Below are 6,713 nucleotides of genomic sequence, written 5' to 3' on the forward strand. Positions count from 1 at the left end.
AGTGCTTGTGGGAACACAATGACTCTAAGCTTATGACATGCTTAACTCCGCCCACCAAGTCTGCTTGCTCTTCTCCTACAGCTGTCATGGTAGACTCCTGTCCGGGGCAGGACAATGGATTAAATGCTCCCCAAGATACCTTAAAACTCTTTGATACGTAATTCTGTGATCTATTCAGTCAGTTTAAGAACCGCACCTGAAGAAATCTCATTTCACAAGGCTTTCTCTGGTGGCTTCTAGCTGCACCATGGATGGTTGGAGGAGATGAGTTGCTTGCATAGTTTTCGGTGGAGGTCACAGTTTCAGAAAACCTTTGATGTGTGCAGAGATGTTTAACTGGAAGCCCAAACCACAAATCAATCATCAGATTCAACGGCACCTCGCAAAATAACTTAATTCAAAAAACATCACAGACAGAAATTCAAAGCAAGCTGCAAATTTGTAGAAGCTCTAGGGATATGGGAAGACAGCTTAAGGCCAGTATTTCTTGTCTCTTTTACAATATAAGCAATTGCTGATTTATTTTCTTCTATTCCTGAAGCATGCTGTTTTTGGTCAATTTTGCTTCAATAATAGCCGTGTTTTCCCAATTTCCAATCCCGCCAGCAATTCAAAGGGAAATGGAATATGTTTTTTCCAGAACACTCATAGCTCTTCATTCTACAAATACAGTATTAATTTGTTATTGCAACTTGCCTTCCTGTCTTTTTTTTATTATAAAACCCACATAATAAAACACCAATTTCAGGAGTAATCTTGTCATCAGATCGGTGATTCCTTTGGAAATTATTCTTTTGTTACAATGCCCTAGATAAAAATAAAGACATTTTTTTGAAGAAGAAGCAGGGGGGGAAACAAAAGCCCAGGTGTTTCTTCATAACCCTTTCTCTCTCTCATACAAAGAAACGACAAGATATGTGAAAGAAGAGTATAAATAGCCAAAGTTGAGGCAAATATTTGTTGCGTTGCTGAGAAACTCTAGGAAATGCTGTTCTCTGACTGGTATTTGTGCACATTAATTGTAGACAAGAACTTTAAACATACATTTGCTGCCTCTTATTTTAGGAATTCTGGCTGGATGAAAGTTGCTGGAGACGCGATTCCTTCATGGCTTTCTTAGACCATTTTGGGAAGAATTGTGGTTCCCGAAGACAACCGGCAGAGAAAAATGAATGTGGTAATTCCTCATTTAGTACTTTTCTCTCTGTTGGGGAAAATGTCTGGAATATTTCTGTCCTGATGTGCACATAAATTTTTCTGAGACAAAACACGGCCTCTTCTCTAATACGGAGGTGAAAATATTTTTTTTATTCTTCAATTTTATCTCTCACCTCATTTAAATGGACATCCTATCCAAGTATGCACCTTATAAATACTTGTTTGTGTAGGTTTTAATCCTCATTTCCTCAGGCTTAATCCTTGCCAGATGATCTTCCCTGATAGGAGGATATGCACATTTTAATTCATAATCATAATTCATTCCTAATCCCTGAAAATGTCTCTTTGAATCTTTGTGTTCTTTATCTGCCTCATATATTCTCCTAAAAAAAAGGTATCTGATCTCTATCAATTTTCCCTTTCCCTCCGTTGGCCCAGGGTTCTCTGTTCTTGTCCAATAAACATTGGCAAATGATATTTTTTAAAAAGCAGGAGTTTATTTTATTTTATGCTTCAAGACCTGTATAAGACAAAAAAAGAATTAAGAGATAGCTATAATGAAATGTTGTGGTTTTGAGACGCAGATTCACACAACAGCTGCCCCCTCCTCTGAAAAAATTCACATGCTATCCATTTTGTTAAAGTCGTGGAGAGTCTCCGGTTGTCCTGTGGCTTCTGCCTTTAGTGCAGGAGGAGAGATTTTGCTCTGACTGAACTCTTGCAAATCCTGCACAGATCGCAACTGAGAGAAATATCACATGAAGAGAATTGGCCCCCATTTTGACCAGAGGGAAAAAAAAAGTTCAGTAGGCTGTCTCGGTGAAATCCTCAACTTCGTTCTTCTAATGGCTGGCACATAAGGCATTCAGGGACATTGAGTTCTTGGTTCCAGCTGTCCTTCCAAACTGGCAGATGGACTTTCTTGTCCAGGCTCCACACACATTTGCACTACTCAGGGGACCCCGAGGACACGGAAAACCACCAAGTGGCCTCAACGACTCTCTAGAAGAAGGCAAATGACCAGCTGTCTGCAAGGAGTATAAATCCTTCCATTCCCCACCGCTCAATCAGAGCCGAGGAAGCTTCTTGGATGAGAAGTGAAACGTCTTCAAAGAAAAACAGGGAAGTCCAGTTGCCTCCTAAAAAGCACCTTTGGGACAACCATGACCTGGATGGCTGAGAATCTCCATAGACATCAAGCTTTCTAGATACTTGGAACTTACAGCAGCAGCCCTGCTAAAGGAGGTTGTTATTTGCATTGTTAGTGGACTTTCCTGTCAACAAAAGTGCGTATAGTCAAGGCTATGGTCTTCCCAGTTGCAATGTATGGCAGTGAAAGCTGGACCATAAGAAAGGCTGAGCGCCAAAGAATTGAAGCCTTTGAACTATGGTGCTGGAGAAGACTCCTGCGAGTCCCTTGGACTGCAAGGCCATCAAACCGGTCAGTCCTAGAGGAGATCAACCCTGACTGCTCTTTAGAAGGCCAGATCCTCAAGCTGAAACTCAAATCCTTTGGCCACCTCATGAGAAGGAAGGACTCACTGGAGAAGAGCCTCATGCTGGGAAAGGTTGAGGGCAAGAGAAGAAGGGGATGACAGAGAATGAGGTGGCTGAAGCAGGAGGCGTGAGCTTAAATGGACTCCAGAAGATGGTAGAAGACAGGAAGGTCTGGAGGAACGTTGTCCACAGGGTCGCGATGGGTCGGACACGACTTCGCAACTAACAACAACAAAGTGGACTTTAGACCTACTCCTTCCATGTCCCATTCCACCTCAGGTTGGCCCGGAGCCTTGTGATTGGCACAGCATGGGAATTGCATGTCAGCAAAGACATACGTTGCGTTGCTCCTTTTCCCGGCCATTCTTTTCTCGTTCACCATCTCAACACATCCCTGCAGCAGCTGCACCGACAGCTTGCGTTGAGATGCAAGGGATGGAAACTATCTGATACATTTATATCGGTCTATTATTAGAGATAATAAAATGCAAACCAGGAAGTGGCGTGGCATGAACTACCACCAGCTGTCCATAGTTTCCATTGGGGGAGGGGGATTTAGTCGAATGTCATGTACTTCCATCAGTGTTTCAGAAGATGACCCCATTTGCTGCTGGGTTGAAGCCAGGAGGAGTGGGCTGTTAGAAGCCACTCAACTTCTGGAGACTCTTGTGATAAGTAAGGCCATTGGTCCATTTTTCCTCATATTATCTGCTCTAATTAGTGGAATCTGGCAGACATCCTCCCCATTAGTTGCTCAATTGTAAAACTTGTTGGCTGAACTCACAAAATATCAAATTCAGGAACTCCAACTGTTGGCAACTTTAAGACCTGTGGATGTCAACTCCCAGAATTCCCCAGCCAGCTGGCTGGGGAATTCTGGGAGTTGAAGTCCACAGGTCTTAAAGTTGCCAACAGTTGGACACCCCTGATCTAAACCATCCTGGGGTTTAATTGTGTAGCTTTTATTCAACAAACTCAGTTCCGTATCATGGTTTGTGTTGATGATCCCTTTTCCTTGCATCGGTTCACAAATTGCATAAGGCTTTCAGATGTCAGAATCTTGTCCCAGATCAACATGGATCAGGATGAACTGGCCAGGGAACTCCTGCTTATCCACATACTTCATCCTTCCAAATCCATCATCCAAATTTCAACTTGGCATCTACTTCCCACGCATCCTCCATCCAGCCCAATCGTTTCCGAATCGACACAATTCTTTTTGCTTTTCCTCCGTACTGTTAATATTCCTCCTGACTCCCCCCCCATTCTCCCCCAGTTGTCTCTCTCCCCTTCCTCCATTTTCTCACCTCCTTGTGCCTGGGCTCCCGGGAATGTTAGGCTATGAAATTATTTTGTAAAAATCCAATAAAAATTTTAATCAAGTCAACGTTGTTGCTAGAAAGGAAAGCGATGGAGCTTCCTTATTGCGGGGTGGGGGTGGGGGGGTTGGGGGGAGAGAAAAGAGGACTTAAAAGAGAAGAGAGCAACTGTAACCACAACAACCAAAAAATGCATATAAATTCCCATTTATAGGGTGTAAAATGAATATCCCTCCTGCTGTTTTTCTCTTGAGCGTAAAAGCGGCAATCCAGGCGACTTTTCGACAAAGCTAGCTGTTAAAGAACCATACACACACACACACACACACACGGATCCCCCCCCCTCCTTTTAAAAAGCAGCAGAGAGAAAGGAGGGAACGTGCTGATTTAGACCTGAGACCACAGGTATCTCCAATAAATCAGTTTCCAGGTGAGTAGATTTGTGACATCTTTGAAAATGGGTTTCAGAGTCTTAGGGACTCTGTTCTGCCGTCGCCGAACAGCACGGCACCTTTCCGTAGAGGAACGTGTGCGGAAAACCACATCGCTGAGAGAGGTCTTGTGTCAAAACCTGATCCAGAAAGAAGAGTTGAAAAAGGATAACTTCCGTCGGGAAATGTGCATTTTAAAAGTCAAGTAAAGGTACTTAACAATCAGGACTACCGGGAAACATGGTCTTTAAAAGTTTTAGTTAAGGTCATCTTGTATTGAAAAAATAAATGGATGTGTTTGTCACCCTAAGGGAATAATAATAATAATAATAATAATAATAATAATAATAATAATAATAATAATAATAATAATAATAATAATAATAATAATAATAATAATAATAAGAAGAAGAAGAAGAAGAAGAAGAAGAAGAAGAAGAAGAAGAAGAAGAAGAAGAAGAAGAAGAAGAAGAAGAAGAAGAAGTTGGAAGGGACCTTGGAGGTCATCTAGTCCAACCCCCTGCTCAGGCAGGAAACCCTATACCATTTCAGACAAATGGCTGGCCAGTCTCTTCTTAAAAACTTCCAGTGTTGGAGCATTCACCGCTTCTGGAGGCAAGGAGTTCCACTGGTTAATTGGTCTAACTGTCAGGAAGTTTCTCCTTAGTTCTAGGTTGCTTCTCTCCTTGATTAGTTTCCATCCATTGCTTCTGCCTTCAGGTGCTTTGGAGAACAGCTTGACTCCCTCTTCTTTGGGGCAGCCCCTGAGATATTGGAAGACTGCTATCATGTTACCCTTAGTCCTTCTCTTCATTAGACTAGACATACCCAATTCCTGCAACCGTTCTTCGTATGTTTTAGCCTCCAGTCCCCTAATCATTTTTGTTGCTCTTCTCTATGCTCTTTCTAGAGTCTCAACATCTTTTTGTATGGTAAACAGTTTCACTGTACCAACAGAAGAGCATATTTGGAGCTCAAAATTCAACTGTGGGTCCTTGGTGCTCTCTAAGCTTTTTGCTATGTTTGCTATTTTCTTGTTTCATTACCGAATTAGGTAACATCATCAGTGGTAGAAGTGAGTGGAGAGGAGGAGGAGGAAGAGGAGGAGGACCACGGGGTGGGGTCCTTGGTGCTCTCTGAACTTGATTGTTGGCTTGCAGATGTTTTGTTACCCAAGTAGGTAACATCATCAATGCTAGAAGGGATTGAGGTTTGCAGAGAGGAGGAGGAGGAGGAGGAGGAGGAGGAGGAGGAGGAGGAGGAGGAGGAGGAGGAGGAGGAGGAAAAAGACTGTGGGATTATTCTTGGTTGTTTTCATTGTTTTCTTGCAGATGTTTCATTACCCAACTAAGTAACCTCATCAGTGCTAGAAAGGAATGGTGCAAGCCACTGGTGTATAACCAGAAAGTACCCTAGTTGGCTGATGAAGTGTCTGCAAGAAAACAACCAAGATCAGAGCACACCAAGAACACCAGTTTCATTGTAGTCTTGTGGCAGGCAAATTTTTAAAAAAAAACTTGGAGAAAGAGAGAAGTCACAGGAAAAAAAACAAATCCCTATTTTTCTCCCATACGGGCTATTAACCTATAGCCCCAGCCTAAAGCCTACTGAGGGTGGCTAACTCCTCTGGATTGCCTAACTGCTCACATCATATCTTGCTTGATCCTTCAGCCCATTTGCTAAAGCAGACCTGGAGCATGTAGAGGAAACCAATCAATGCCTTTTAAGAAGTTTAAGGGTTCGTGGATTCCATAAACAAGGAAGACAGGAATGGATGTCAAGCGCCCTCAAAGGCATTAGTAAGAAAACTTCAATTTATCACAAGAAGCCTCCATTTTCTAGGTCACCAGTGGCCAGCTATCTAGAGATACCTATTCTTTTTTTGATTATAACTATCCTGGATGTGCATTTTTGGTTTTCTGCCTATGTAACATTTACCCAAACAACTCTCTGCTTCCAGATTAATTACAGAAGGGAGGGGGAAGAAGGTGGACAGAAGTGAATGAAATGTAGGTTTGTTTCCTAGACTTTAGCTCCAAGCAAGCGTCTAAGAGCAGAGCTGCAGCAAAAGCAAATGCTCACGGGGAAGATGGCAACGCAACAGCTCCAGAATCTGAGACAATCATGAACCTCCAGCCTTCAGAAGTTCATGAATCCCTACAGGGATATGGTGGCTAAGTGCCTGGAGGAACCTCTTACGGGCAACTAGCTAATTCTGGAGAGGTTGACTGCTTAATTCATGGTTTGTCCGGTGTCCTCCTACTTCTATGTTGTGGTTCTTTGGAGAGGGTGTATTGGGGGAAGGGTG

At 42.8% G+C, this 6,713-nt stretch overlaps 1 long non-coding RNA gene across 1 annotated transcript in view; it reads left to right on the plus strand.

The window, feature by feature from the left end:
- The window catches only part of LOC310645439, a 5,029-nt gene extending 3,685 nt beyond the window's left edge, over positions 1–1,344 (plus strand). Inside the window, exon 3 of the long non-coding RNA XR_014493494.1 lies at positions 1,066–1,344. This is a non-coding gene — a long non-coding RNA (uncharacterized lncRNA). The remainder of the gene's footprint in view (positions 1–1,065) is intronic.
- The last annotated feature ends 5,369 nt before the right edge of the window (positions 1,345–6,713 follow it).

This window comes from Vipera ursinii, assembly GCF_947247035.1.
Source record: "Vipera ursinii genome assembly, chromosome: 11".
In the NCBI taxonomy this organism is placed as follows: Eukaryota; Metazoa; Chordata; class Lepidosauria; order Squamata; family Viperidae; genus Vipera; species Vipera ursinii.